General features: G+C 38.1%; 2 protein-coding genes across 8 annotated transcripts in view; one reads left to right on the forward strand and one right to left on the reverse strand.

The window, feature by feature from the left end:
- The window catches only part of prr7 (proline rich 7 (synaptic)), a 205,602-nt gene that overhangs the window by 100,246 nt on the left and 90,900 nt on the right, over nucleotides 1-14,456 (forward strand). The window lies entirely within an intron of this gene.
- Nucleotides 1-14,456, reverse strand: part of dbn1 (drebrin 1) — a 181,875-nt gene that overhangs the window by 48,904 nt on the left and 118,515 nt on the right. The window lies entirely within an intron of this gene.

Raw genomic sequence — 14,456 nt, forward strand, 5'->3', positions numbered from 1 at the left:
AAAATAGATTAATGAAAAATGGGTAAATGGATAAATTAAAAATAGATAAATGAAAAAGAGAAATTGGGAAATTGATCATATGAAAAATAAATAAATGAAAAATTGGGTTAATGAAAAAGCTAAATTAAAAATGGTTAAATGAAAAATAGGAAATTGAGAAATTGATAATATAAAAAATAAATAAATGAAAAACTGGGTTAATGAAAAAGCAAAATTATTTAACAATTTTTTTATTTATTTCACTCATTTTCTTCATTTTTTGATTTATTTTACTCATTTATTATTTATTTCACCATTTACTGTGTCACTGAATACTGTCACCTGCTGGACAGTGATTTGATGACCAAGTCTATACAATAAGATTTAAGTCTTTGTATTTTATTGAATATTATATGTTGTATTATGTCATATCTTCAGTTACATTTAAATGTAATGAATGTGTTTGGAATGAGGATGCTTGTGGACTGTTTTTTTTCCCCACACATTTTTATTTTTTTAAAAAAGTTTTTACAACATTTTTGAAATTTAGCGTTTTTTTGACAAAACTTCTGCTGTAGAAAAAAATTATGTAAACACAGTGAACCCTTGTTTTTCTTAGAGGTTGCGTCCCGAAAATAACCCGTGAGGCGAAATCCGTTAAGTAGTTACCTTTATTTTTTTTTACAGTTATTACACAGCATAAATAAATACTTTACATTGAAACCAAAGAACAAAACCTGTTTTCAGGTCATCGGATGTGCGTGTGCATCAATCGGGCCTTATTAATGTGATCAGCAGTCATGTCATTAAAGCGTTTCCTCCAAGCTGCTTTGCGAGATTCACAGCTGTGTCTACAGCAGAGCGACGGATCTCATCAAACGAGTCTCCGGTCGGGTTTTGCGCTGCCTCTGGCCACAGTTTTTTTTTTCTTTTTTTTCCAGCAGACATTGAAAGTTTCAGTCTCCATCTCCTGAGTGGTCAAACAAAATGGTCCCACACTGCGGAACCATTTCCTTTGAAGCTGCTCCATATATGACAATGTAAAAGATCAAGAATTTGTTTGACAAATGCTTTTGACAGATTCGCTTCCTTATAAACACAGTTTGGCATCCAGTGTCATTTCGAAACAGTTCCTGTATTGGTCACGTGACTTGTTGAAACCAATACGTGCACCGAAACGGGTGTCAGTCTATGGCAGGTGTCGTGTTAACAAAAGAGTGCGTTCAGTCCAACTGTATCATCGTGATTAGTTTATTTCGCATCACACCGACTCTCAGCATGGACATTTCCCCCGCAATCAGCGTCACCTGTCTACTTAAGCCTGACGCGCCCCGTGATGTCATCACAGGTGGCCATTTGTAGTTTTTAACCGTACATACCATTAACACCACATCTTCCCCCTCTAGAATCAATGGGTGGACTACCATTGATTCAACAGACCTTAGAGGATTATTCTGCCTCTGTAGCTGGAAGGTCTGTCTCTACCTAAGACTAGAAAACATTGTAAATAGAAATACACATTTAATTATTCCTAAACTTTAGCGTAACATGTACACAAATCATTTCATTCCCTTTGACTATAAATTCAGTCTATCAGGTTTCACGATCCGTCTCCCAATCCTGGTTCTAGGAGTAGGTGAAAGTTCAGGAAGATTCTGCTGTGTAGGTTCTTCGGAACTCTGTTGAGCTTGTTCTGGAGCCAGGTCCCCTTCCGGTACTTCTGGCTCTGTCGAAGGCTCCATGGCAACCAAATGACGACGATTTCGCCTAATTGATCCATGCGGTCCTTCCACAATATAAGAGCGTGGAGTCGAATGACTGGTAACCACTGCTCCACTTGTGCCTTGGTCTTTAATCCACACACCTTGTCCTGGAGTGAGTTTGCTAAGAACTCTTGCTCTGTGGCGTAAATCATATCTCTCTGCATCTTGTGTCCTCCTCTTTTTCTCTTTTTGAGCAACCATCCTACTATTCGGAAGAACTGGTGTCAATAAAGATGGAAGTGTTGGCACCGTCGTGCGAAGTCTTCTTCCCATAAGAAGCTCTGCTGGGCTGTATCCATTCCAAAGTGGTGTTGCTCTATAGGCGAGTAAGGCGAGATATGGATCAGCTGCTTTCTTCAACAAGTTTTTCACTGTTTTAACAGCACGTTCAGCTTCCCCGTTACTTTGTGGGTATCTCGGGCTACTTGTGATATGGTGAAATCCATATAACTTTGCAAATGTAGCAAAAGCAGCAGATGAAAACTGGGGACCGTTATCTGTGATCAATACTTCGGGAATACCATGATGTGCAAACACAGATTTCAAGTGGGGAATCACATCTGTTGACCTTGTGGGACTTAACTGAGCAATTTCCACAAATCTTGATGCATAGTCCACAACCAGAATATACGTTTTCCCTTGCAAAGTAAACAGATCAGCCCCAAGTTTTTGCCATGGTCTGTCTGGATACTGTGATGGCATCAGTGGCTCAATATGATTTACTTTCTCTCTGTTACAGGTGTGACACTTTAGAACCAGCTCTTTTAGCTGCTGGCTTAGTCCAGGCCACCACACTGACTGCTGCGCTCGTTCTCGACATTTCACCACTCCCTGATGTCCTTCATGTAGTCTCATGAGCACATCGTTTCTCATAGTGGAAGGAATAACAAGTCTTTCTCCTTTTAACAAAAGACCATCCTTCACTGTAAGAAATGCCTTTTCAGCCCAGTACAGTCTAAGTGCTGGTTCACTGTTATAGTGTGTAGGCCATCCTCCTTCACATAGCTGCATCACCCGCACGCATATGCTGTCCCTTTTCAGCTCCTCTCTCAGCTCTTCAAGGTAGCTAGTGCTTGCAGGCAAGTTTTGTATCACACTGTCCACATAAATATTTGAGTCTTCAACCAACTTAGTTTCTGTTTCTGTTAAGTTTTCTGTCATGGGGGTACGTGACAGAGTGTCAGCTGTCCCCAGATGTTTCCCTGGCACATATGAGATGGAATAGGAATATCTCATGAGACGCATTCTAAAACGCTGAATGCGCGGTGGAAGGGCATCCAACCTCTGAGAACCCAACAGACTCACAAGTGGTTTATGATCAGTCTCCATTTGGAAATGTTTGCCAATGAGATAATTACTGAACCTTTCACAAGCCCAGGTAAGACTCAAAGCTTCTTTTTCCACTTGTGCATATCTCTGCTCAGTCTGTGTTAATGCTCGTGACACATATGCAACAGGTCTCCATTCTTGACCCCATTTTTGAAGCAGCACACTCCCCAGATCATAAGCTGATGCATCTGCTGAAACTTTGCATTCCCTGTTTGTGTCGTACATAGTTAACACTGGCGGAGATGAAAGCATCTCTTTCAGATCTTGAAATGCTTTGGCCTGATCAACTCCCCATATCCAACAGTTTTTCTTAGACAAGAGATCCCTTAAAGGTTTGTCTCGCTCTGATAACCGTGGAATAAACTTCCCCAGCTGGTTAACCATTCCAAGGAAGCTTCTTAACTCACTCACATCTCTTGGTTCTTTCATCTTTCTCACAGCTTCTGCTTTATTGGGATCCGGGCTAACTCCATTTGCAGAGATAACGTGGCCCAAAAATGTTACGGTGTGTTTTGAAAGATCACATTTTTCGATGTTCAGTGTAATACCAGCGTCTTGAATCTTTTCAAGAACGATATGCAGACGAGCATCATGCTCCTTTTGTGTTCTCCCCCACACTAACACATCATCCATATGGCATACTACCCCATCTAGCCCCTCTGTGACCTCTGTCACCATTCTGTTTTGGAAATGCTCAGGGGCAGACGCTATACCAAAGGGTAGCCGCTTGAAATAATAACGACCAAAAGGAGTAATGAAGGTTGTATATTTTGCCGTTTCCTCAGTTAAAGGTATTTGCCAAAAGCCCATATTAGCATCTAATTTACTGAAGATTTTAGCTCCTCCCAGTTTACCGAGTGTTTCATCAACAGACGGAAGAATATACTTCTCTCTACACACAGACTCATTCAGCTTTGTGAGATCGACGCATATGCGTACAGCACCTGTCTTTTTGGGAACAACCACCATTCCTGAACACCATTCAGTGGGCTCCTCAATTCTGCTGATCACACCGATACTTTCCATGCGAGACAGTTCTTGCTTGACTTTGTCCATCAAAGGAAGTGGAATCCTTCTGGGTGTTTTTAATGAGAATGGTTGAGCTCCTGGTTTCAGTTTGATGGCATAAGGCTGTCTCACTTCTCCCAGACCACTACAGAGCTTTGGATAGCTAGCTTTCATTGTTTCAGCAGTTATCTCATTTAATCTAGCTACAAGCTCCAGTTTCTGAATGGCTGGCCTGCCCAAAAGTGCAGTCTGCAGATGTTTTATAATGTATACACTTTCATGTATCACCTTGTCCCCTTTTCTCATTAACATCTCAACAACCCCCACAATGTCCAGTGCATTTCCCCCAGGTCCTAGCAGCTGTCTAGTGACTTTCTTCAGAATGGGAGAACTTGCATCTCTGTAGATGTCTTTAAACCTGGCATATGGCAGAACTGTAACATCGGCACCCGTATCAATCTTAAATGAAATAATTCGGTTATTTACTTCAACATCCACCCTCCAAGGTTCATCTCCGTTTGTAATGCTGCCTAAAAACAAAAAATCGTCTCTTTCCACAGCATGTACAGTCTTGAGCGTTCTACACACCCTCTTATAGTGTCCCTTTTTTCCACATAGATGACATTTTTCCCCATTAGCTGGACAGTCACGTTTGGGATGGGATGGAGAACCACCGCACTTATAACACTGCAGAACCTCTCTTTTTGCACTTATAGCAGTGTGCATCTTGGGTCGATATTTAGTCTTACGAGGCTTAACACCGCTTTCATACACTCTGTCGACAGATTTGCCATTTTCCGTTTCTGATCTAGTATCAGTACGCAGGCAGGACTGCTGTCGTTTCACCTCTTCACTTTGTCTTGCTGAGGTAATGGCCTTTTCTAATGTCAAATCTGGATCGAGTTGCATACGTTCCGATAACCTTTTATCTTGAAGTCCCACCACCAGTCTATCGCGAATCAGTTCATCATGTAGCGCTCCATACGCACAATGTTCTGCTAGCGCATACAGTGAAGTAACAAAGGCATCCACGGTTTCATGCTCTTCTTGTTTGCGCATGTTAAACCGGGCTCGCTCATAAATAACATTTTTCTTGATAAGGAAGAAAGCTTGAAAACCCTCACAAACTCCTTGATACGTGTTCCTGTCAGGGTCAGATAACGCTAATCCCCGCAGAACATCGTCAGCTTCGTCTCCCATGCAATAAATGAGCGTGTTAACTTGATTCTCCTCAGAACTGGAGTTCAGGTTACTTGCCAGACGAAACCGTTCGAATCGCCGTATCCACTTGGACCACTCCTGCGGCTTTGTGAAGTCGAAAGACTCTGGCGGCTGGATACTGAACGTTGCAGATGGACCCGCAGAACCAACTGTCTGTACGTCGTCCTCAGCCATGTCTCCGGTAGCCGAATAAAGTTACAGCCTCACGACGATTTACAGCGCCCCTCCTGACACCATGTCGTGTTAACAAAAGAGTGCGTTCAGTCCAACTGTATCATCGTGATTAGTTTATTTGGCATCACACCGACTCTCAGCATGGACATTTCCCCCGCAATCAGCGTCACCTGTCTACTTAAGCCTGACGCGCCCCGTGATGTCATCACAGGTGGCCATTTGTAGTTTTTAACCGTACATACCATTAACACCACAGCAGGCATGTCCAAAGTCCGGCCCGGGGGCCAAATGCGGCCCATGGTCAAATTTCATCCGGCCCGCAGCCTCTGTCATAAAATCAATAGCGTCCTGATCTATGTGCCGAAGTCCAGATCTTAGTATCACATTAACGCAGGCAAGTCATTTGTCATTTACAATAAATCTCTGAATATTTTTTTTGTTTTGTTTTTTAAGATCAAAATAAGTCATAAATTCAGACAAGTTTTCAGTTTTCACTCCAGAATAATAAACTTTAAAAAATCTGATCAACATTTACTAATATGTCATATTTCAAATGAGCCTTGCACTTGTTGATATGACTGTTACTTGCTATTTTTTCTGTTATTTTTTCTGTTATTTAAAAATTCTGTAAATATTGAACTGCCATGGTGAGATTTTTTTTTATGTTTCAAATGTAATTTGCACACGAGTACAATTACTTCTGTTTAACCATTAGAAAAAAGTTAGTTAAAAAAGTGAAGTTAAGTGAATATTCAATTGCATATGATATGCATGTTTCAAATGAACCAAAAGACATGCTTCAGATCGCTGAAATTAAAATAAAAAAGCAAATGAAAAACAGAATGACTTGCTGAAATGTGTTTAAATATATTGCTGTTCTATGTAAAGAACATCCGCCAAGGTCGGCCCCCTACATTTTTAACACACCAAATCTGGCCCCCTTTGAAAAAAGTTTGGACACCCCTGGTCTATGGGCTTGATGCATGCGCCGGCACGTCGGTGTTGCTGGACTCATCACTAGTTTTCATACTGTTTTCTAATGAGAGAGAGCTGATGAGAAACCACTGTAAGAGGAGACGTTAATTAAAAACCAGGGGATTTAGTGAGGAAAGATCAGTCAGGATCAGAGCTGGAGCTGCTGTTCTTCAGTCTGTTTCCCAGCTCAGCTTCACCATGTCGGTATTTAGCTATAAAGATGCTACGAGTCAGAGCCCAACATGCTAAAAATGTCTTTTTCTGAATGTGAAGGAAACATTTATATTTTCTATTACACTTTTTGATAATTTCTCTTTTATCCTTGACTTTAGTCTGTGAACTAGGAAGTCTCAGAAGTCACTGGAGTTCTCCCAGTGTGGCCAGCAGACTGAAGCCCTGCATGTGACCAGTGTTCCCAGTATAATAAACATTTCATTCTTTCACTTTTTGTGTATTTTTAAATATCTCAATCTGAAGTATTAGTGTATTAATGTAGCTTATGTAATAAAATAAAAATAATTTACTCTGTTAGAATTATTTTTACTCTTTGCTGTCAATAGCAGAGTTGACATACTCTAATAAATATTTATTATCTGGAAAAAAGTAAGAAAAATATGTAGTTTAATGTTTGACAATGACTGACTTATAAATCACAAGTCATTTCTCAATAACGTATAAAAAATAAATACAGGAAAATTATTTGTTTGTCTTGAAATGTTAAATGTACATTAAATTATAGAATTATGTAAATATATTCTTTAATAAAACACTGTAAAAGTGTGTCTGTTCATCAATTTCAATATAAAAATTATCAGAATCATTTCTATCAAGTAAAACATTGTGCTCTTTATTCAGAAATGCTCCAAAACAATTAAATAATCACATCAAAAGTTAGAAACGCTCTCTTTAGTAATTTCTCTGATTGCCAAATATATTAATGTGTGTGAGAAAATGTGCCAATGCAGGTATTAACTTAAAATACTTTATAGAACGGCACTTTATAAAGTTAGGTCCATTCACTTGTATTAGCTTACTGGCACATATTCCACATTCAATATGGCGGACGCTGTTACGTATTGCAGCAACGGCGTCTACGTATTAATGTCTATGACCTCAAGTACACCTCGCTGCAGCAAACAGAAAGGGGCGGGGACGGACCACTGTCAGCCTCTTACCTTATTTGGAAATGGGATCATTGCAATCCGGAAGTGAAGGGGGCGCCATTTCCTATATTATCCGCGTTCTCCCGTTTAAATTTTCTTTTGAAATCTGTGATATAGCTTCATCTGTAGGAAGGAGTTTCACTCTCAGCATGTATTTCAACTTCTCTTTTTTATTTACTTCAGCGCAGCCGCAGCTTTTAACAAATTCCGTAGCTTTCTGTGTACTTCTAAATCTGCTCCTTTGTCGCATCTTCTTGGGCCTGCTACTGCCTCTAGTGGCGTGGGGGTGGTAGCACAACTAATATAAATACATTACTAAGTCAGATTACCAGTCTTTATTATTTATTATTAATTCTGGCATTACTGGAACCGCAAAAGATAAAGTCCCTCACAAAACACCATACTTTTTAATTTTCTTAAGGAAGTAGAGCTAATTAAATGACATAAACAAGATCTGAAAGTGTTTCCAGTTTCACTCGATGGCCGACCTGTTGAAACTATGGCAAATTTTAAATACCTTGGATAATTCCTGGACAGTCAGCTCAATTTTGCTGAAAACACTGGCTACATTTTTAAGAAACGTCACTTTATCTTTTAAGAAGACCCAATGATCTTGGGGTTACCTAACAAGTGCAACTCGTGCAAAACCTCTAGTTAGTTAGAGGTAACATTAGCTAACTTTACCTCTAGTTAAGCAATGTTAACATTTTAACAATGAGTTAAAATGTTACAACTTAAAAATTTAACTTCAGTTTTAAGTCATCTCAAGTTTTAATTGTTGAGTGCTTTAGTTTTTCATCTCCTCAGCTGGTTTGGTCACATGAGCTGCTGACTAACAGACAATCTTTTAAGAATACTTGGAATAGCAGGAAAAATAGTAGGTAAATAGTGGTGAAACCAAAAACAACTCTGTCTAAACTGCTTGGAGCATCCATCCTCTTTTCTTCCTCAGTTTGAGCTCATGAAGGCGTTACTGTGTTCCTCTGGTAAATATAGAACATCTATTAGACGTCATTCACTGACAGTGCAATAATTATTCTTAGCCAAATTAAATAACATTTACCTGCAAAATGCTGTGTTTACTTGATGCACTAATTGTTTATATTATGATTAATTAGTTTTATTTTATTGTTTTAGAGTCAAAGACAATTTTAAAATGTCGGTAATAAAACAAAATATTTGAATTACCTTGACCATCTTGTGTAATTAATCTTTCCATGTAATTGTAGCCTAGAACAATGTAAGTACTGCAGTGTAGTTATGCATGTCATGTACAAAATAGGTACATAGGAATATTAGCACATTCATGAGTAATTAAAATTGTAGTTTATTATCAATAGCAGGAAATCAAAACTAAAAATTAAGTGTAATCTAAATACATTACTAATATATTAATAGTATATTTAAAATATATTTGAAGTATATTACATATATATTTTTAATATAATTCTGAGACAGAATTATTACACTCAAAATATAATAATTATATCAAAATATAATAATAAAGCTCTGAAATATGATATTTAAAAAGTATACTTTAAGTACACTTGAAGTTGTTCCAAAAAAGTATGTATAGTATACTAAAATATACTATTAGTTGTAATTTAATGCTATTTAAATACTACTAAAGTATACTAAGCACAAAATTAGTCGTTCCAAAAATAGTACAGTTTAAGTACATTGATAAAAATATACTAAAGTATGTTAAAATGTAGTATACTAAAGTATACTTTTTTTCACCTGGGTGGCCATAGTACACCAACAATTTCAAATTAAAACTACAGATATCAAAACCCAGTTCAAATACAATATGGATAATAAAGGAAGAAAGAAAAAAGTAAGAGCAAACAGTCATTAAAGTAAAAATGGGACTAAAATAGAACTTGATATTAGTCAAAGCATCTACAAAAATACATTATTTACTAACTAAGAGTGGCCTTAAATACATTAAATGTTTGTCATTTAAAGAATCTTTTTTTTCAATGAGATTTAGTTTTTGATTCTTTTGCAGATCAACCTCTCCCTGCCGATATAATCTCCATGAGAGATTCTATAAAGGTACAGAGTCTGAACTGTAGATGACTGCTGGCCTCTGTTTCATATTAAACTGCGTGCCATGTGCTTCTGTGAAGATTATCAGCCAACCTTACACTGTGTGAACCTGAAGCTTTAGTTTGGTCATACTCTGACTTCCTGCTGACCTCAGCTCGCCTCCCTCCATCCTGTTTCTGCAGAGTCACTTTGCAGCTTTTGTCTCTCTTTCATTTTCCTCTCTGATTATGTCAGCAGAAAACTGCCCCACACTCAGCTGTATTTACTCCTGTTAGGGTAATGAAACAGACATCTCGGAGTCAACATGATTTATCACTTTGGGGTTAAATTAGGCAGACGACGCAACAACTCACCAGTAATTTGGATTGTCTACTTGCCTGATTGCAGTGCAAAAAGAAAGATGATCAAGAGAAAAGCAAGCAAAAATGACTTAACCTTAATCAGAACCAATCACAGCCTTGAAGCCAGACTGTCTTGAAAACATCCAACTAAGCTTGACTGTTACATTCCAAAAGCTTTCTGAAAAGATTATATGTAAAGTATCAACTGAAATCCTGGCCTGATTAAAATGTGCAGTTTTATGCACGTGACAGAGAAGATTCTAGATGTTGGAGCTACAATCCTATTTTTTTGTTGTTTCTGTAGCTTCACAGATTTTACATTATGCTAAAGCTGACTGACAGTTCAGCTTGTTGAGAGTATTTCTGTATTCTTTGATAAGTTGGCTCCTTTTTAGCCTACTGAACAAAATTAGAATCTAATGGTGAAGTGCTTTGTTTTTGTTTTCTTTCTTTTATAACCATCTATTAGCTTAGCCTAGCACCAATTTGTTCAGTGACTGTTTTGGCTGTTTATGCTAATTGTGTTAGCTATTTAGCAACTAATTCTTTAACATTTTTCCTGAAACCTGCATGTATCGAGTTCAGCTTAGTAGTTGTATATACTGCTGTATTGATTGTTTCCCCTCTTTTTTAATATTAATGAGCTAATAAGGTTATTAGCTTAACTTATGTCAAAACATTAATTCAGTAGTTTCTACACCACAGGATTCTGGGATTAACTTTACAAGCCTCCACACTCCATTTCCCATCCACAAAAATATGGGAGTAAAACTTGTCTTTTTAACAAAAAGCTGATAGCAAACTGATAGCAACGTAATGCAAACTGTAATGGTATTCTTTAGAAAGTTAGCTGTCATTTATCAGCACAACATTAGCTCATTCCTTGAGCTCAGGAGTTGAGATGCTCTTAAAATGTACAGAAAATGAGTGAGAAAGCTGGAAGACAAAAGATCAAAGTCTGGCGTGGATATTTCAACAACACTTACGCTGAGTGTTTATCCATCAACATATGCGGTTTGTATCCGCCGTTATTAACACAACAACAGTTACAGAAGAATGAGAGGCAACAGAAGAGTCCCACAGGCAGAAACAAACAGGCTGTTAGGAACTGAAAAGATGACAAACAAAAACAGCCTGAGACAAAAGACGGAAGAGTTTAGGACTGATGGTGACAGAGCATGAGTCTCTATCTATAAATAATTCTCTTTAAAGCACACAGCAGCTTATTATTCATTTAAAGTCCTCATGACCTAGAAACTGCTCCTAGTGTGTTTGTCTGAAAGCAGCTGAGGAGGAAGATGAGTGGAAAAAGAGAGGACATGAACATGAGAGAAAGAAAAGAATCACAGAGAAAAGTGGAAAAAATGTCAAGATGGAACAATGAAATATGAGTTGAATAATGAAGACAGATGAGGGCTGAGTTCATCAACTAATCAGGTTCCATCCAGAACGTTTTCATCAGAGCGGTGCACATCCAATCAGGGCAAAACTCTCGTCTCTAACAGGCACTTTCACTGAGCAGAGCATCTACATTTTATTTCAAATACACATGTGAAGGTCAATTCATCCTTTTATAGCTCTGAGCAGATAGTTTTCAATATAAATGCAGACTTTATATATTCAAAACTAGGGGTGGGTGATTAAAATGATTTTATCGATATATTAAATTATTGGCTTTTGAATATTACATTTTTTAATAATTTGGATTATTTTTCATCAGTGCAGTTCAGTGATGTTAACACATGAACTATGATCACCTTGTGAAGTTATACTCGTGTTCGTTTCAGATAAGGTTACAGATAAGGTAATACTTTGTCTTTTAAAACATCAGCATCAAATTATTATCAGAAGGAAAATGTGTTGGAAAAATAACAGAACAAAAGAAAAAAACCACACAAACTAAGCTTTCTCATTAAAAACTATTTTTTTCTTGTATTTTTAAGTCGTTCGTCTGGTAAAATAATTTTTTATTATGCTATGACTATATTCTCGAAAATAAAAAATCTCATAGCCTGGCCCTGACGCTCTGTTGTACAACTCACAGAAGAGATGATTGAAATAAGTCACTTTTTCAAATTTGTAATTTGTTTAGTAGAAAAGCAAAAAATAAAATCGTAAATTAGATCAAGTATGTTACATTTTTTTTAATTAAAAACCAAACAATGATGAATACAACCTAATGTTTGACATGTTCATGCCATCTAGACCGACACTTTCTGTGCAACAGACTAATATACTCACAATTCAACATCATTTTTCGGGAAAATGACCACCAGTTCAGGTTGTTTCTTCCCAACTCTGGTGTATTTGCTCTTCATGCTGATTCTGTATGTTAATCTGACGTCAGTTGAATGCTTTCCATCCCGATGTCGGATTTAGAAACAAAAAGTCATTTTGTCTGGCAGGAGAGGGAATCTGCTGTTCAATAAAACTGTTGCCAAGACAAATCAATCCCAACCCCCCCTCCGGTACACACTAACACCCCTACAGGGAGCAGAACCATGGCAACCAGGTAGCATCCCCCCGTCATTATCTTGGTTGCAGCAGTCTGTGACCTGAAGAGATGGGGGGGTGAAGAGGGTAGGAGAGATAATGTAAAGACACAAGGAGGGTTGAAGGACAGTTGTGTAATGATTTATGAGTGTAACCTGAGACACATGACACCACTGAAATACTGTGGTGTCATGTTCATAAGAAAAACAGATAAGCTGATATGCTGAATAAACTCAGAGTACATGAATTTTTCTGACTTCCACCATTTGTCGCCAGAGTGTAGAAATAAAAAATGTGAAAACTTAAAAGTTTGTTTGTCCCAATGCAAAGGCATCAAAAGGCCGAGCATTTCACTTGTAGTTTTCTCATTTCAGTCAACATTTCTTATTCGATAGAAGTGGGCTGAGCACCCAGAAAATGTAAATAAGAGTAGCTCTACTTAATTTTTATTCCAGTAAAAATAAAAAGAAGCAGTCCAAGAAAGGCTGTTTGTGTTTTCCTTTCCCCTCCCCCTTCTTTTGTTTGCCTCTTCACAGGTAGTAGCTGGTGTCAGTCTCCCCTGATTGATCCACTCATGGGCCAATCACTATCCAGAGAGCCTGAATATATAAGCAGCCCACCTAGGGAACTGAGAGCTGGGTCCAGCTGGGAGAATGCAGAAGAGGTTGAAATTCAAATTTGAACAAAAGCTGTTTTGTCGAGACTGCATGAAAGAGCTAGGTTCGTTGGAGCGACGTGGAAAAATCAAAAACAGAAATATCGCATTTGTAAAAGGCGGATTTGGCATAAACTGGTATGTGAATGGTTTGGATGGAAATGGAGATAGAAAATGAGGAAGATGGGGATTTTGAGGGGTGGACGCCAGTGGGATGAGGGAGAGGATGTAGAAGAAATAAAATAGATGAAGGAAAGGGAATTGGTGATAATCAAGACAGTAAACGAACTGAAAGGAAGTAGGTCAGAAGAAGAAAGGATAGTTAGGAGGAAAATTGTGAGGGAGGAATTTAAAGTACCGTATTTTCCGCACTATAAGGCACACCAGATTATAAGGCGCACCTTCAATGAATGGCCTATTTTAAAACTTTTTTCATAAGGTGCACAGAATAGTTGCTACAGTAGAGGCTGGAGTTACGTTATGCATCCACTAGATGGAGCTGCACTAAAGTGAATGTCAACAAAACAGTCCAACTCTGGTCGACAAGGAGAGCCTTCCAACTGGGCTGGGCGTGGCCGGACGATGGTCACCCTTCTCCGTTTGCGCACAGCATGTTCGTGGAGAACGTGGTGCTAAATGACCTGCAGATGACCTGATTCTAAACAGTCGGTAGGTAGATAGGTCAGTCAAACATTATTAATAGATTACAAACCAGCGATCTGACAACTATCCCAGCATGCACTGCACACTTCTTCTTCTATGGGGGAAAATGAAGTCGGCAGCAGCTAACCATAGTTGGTAGACCTGTTGTGGCTCAATATTGGTCCATATATAAGGCGTACTGGATTATAAGGCGCACTGTCGGCTTTTGAGAAAATTGAAAGGTTTTAGGTGTGCCTTATAGTGTGGAAAATACGGTAATATTGAAACTTAAGAATGAGGAAGAACAGGATAAAATCAGCCCCATTGTGGTGACAAGTGAAATTAAAAATAAAATTGGAGATGTTGAAATGGTAAAGATTTTGAGAGACGGAAACCTATTGGTAGTATGTAAAGATATAGAACAAAAGAATAAGGCTTTAAATGTGGAAAATATTTGCAAAAGAACTGTGCTGGAGAAAAAAATCATGGGAGAAAATAAAAAAATTAGAGGAGTGATTTATGGGATCCCTCTAGATGAAGATCTTGATAAAATTAAGAGAAGTGTTGTAGGTGCAAAGTGAATAACTTGAAAAGATTGTCAAAAACAGTGGATGGAGAAAGAGTAGGAAGTTTGTCAATTCTTACTGAGTTTGAAGAAAAA

Source organism: Poecilia reticulata, chromosome 14, assembly GCF_904066995.2.
Source record: "Poecilia reticulata chromosome 14, P_reticulata-male-v2, whole genome shotgun sequence".
NCBI classification, from domain to species: domain Eukaryota; kingdom Metazoa; phylum Chordata; class Actinopteri; order Cyprinodontiformes; family Poeciliidae; genus Poecilia; species Poecilia reticulata.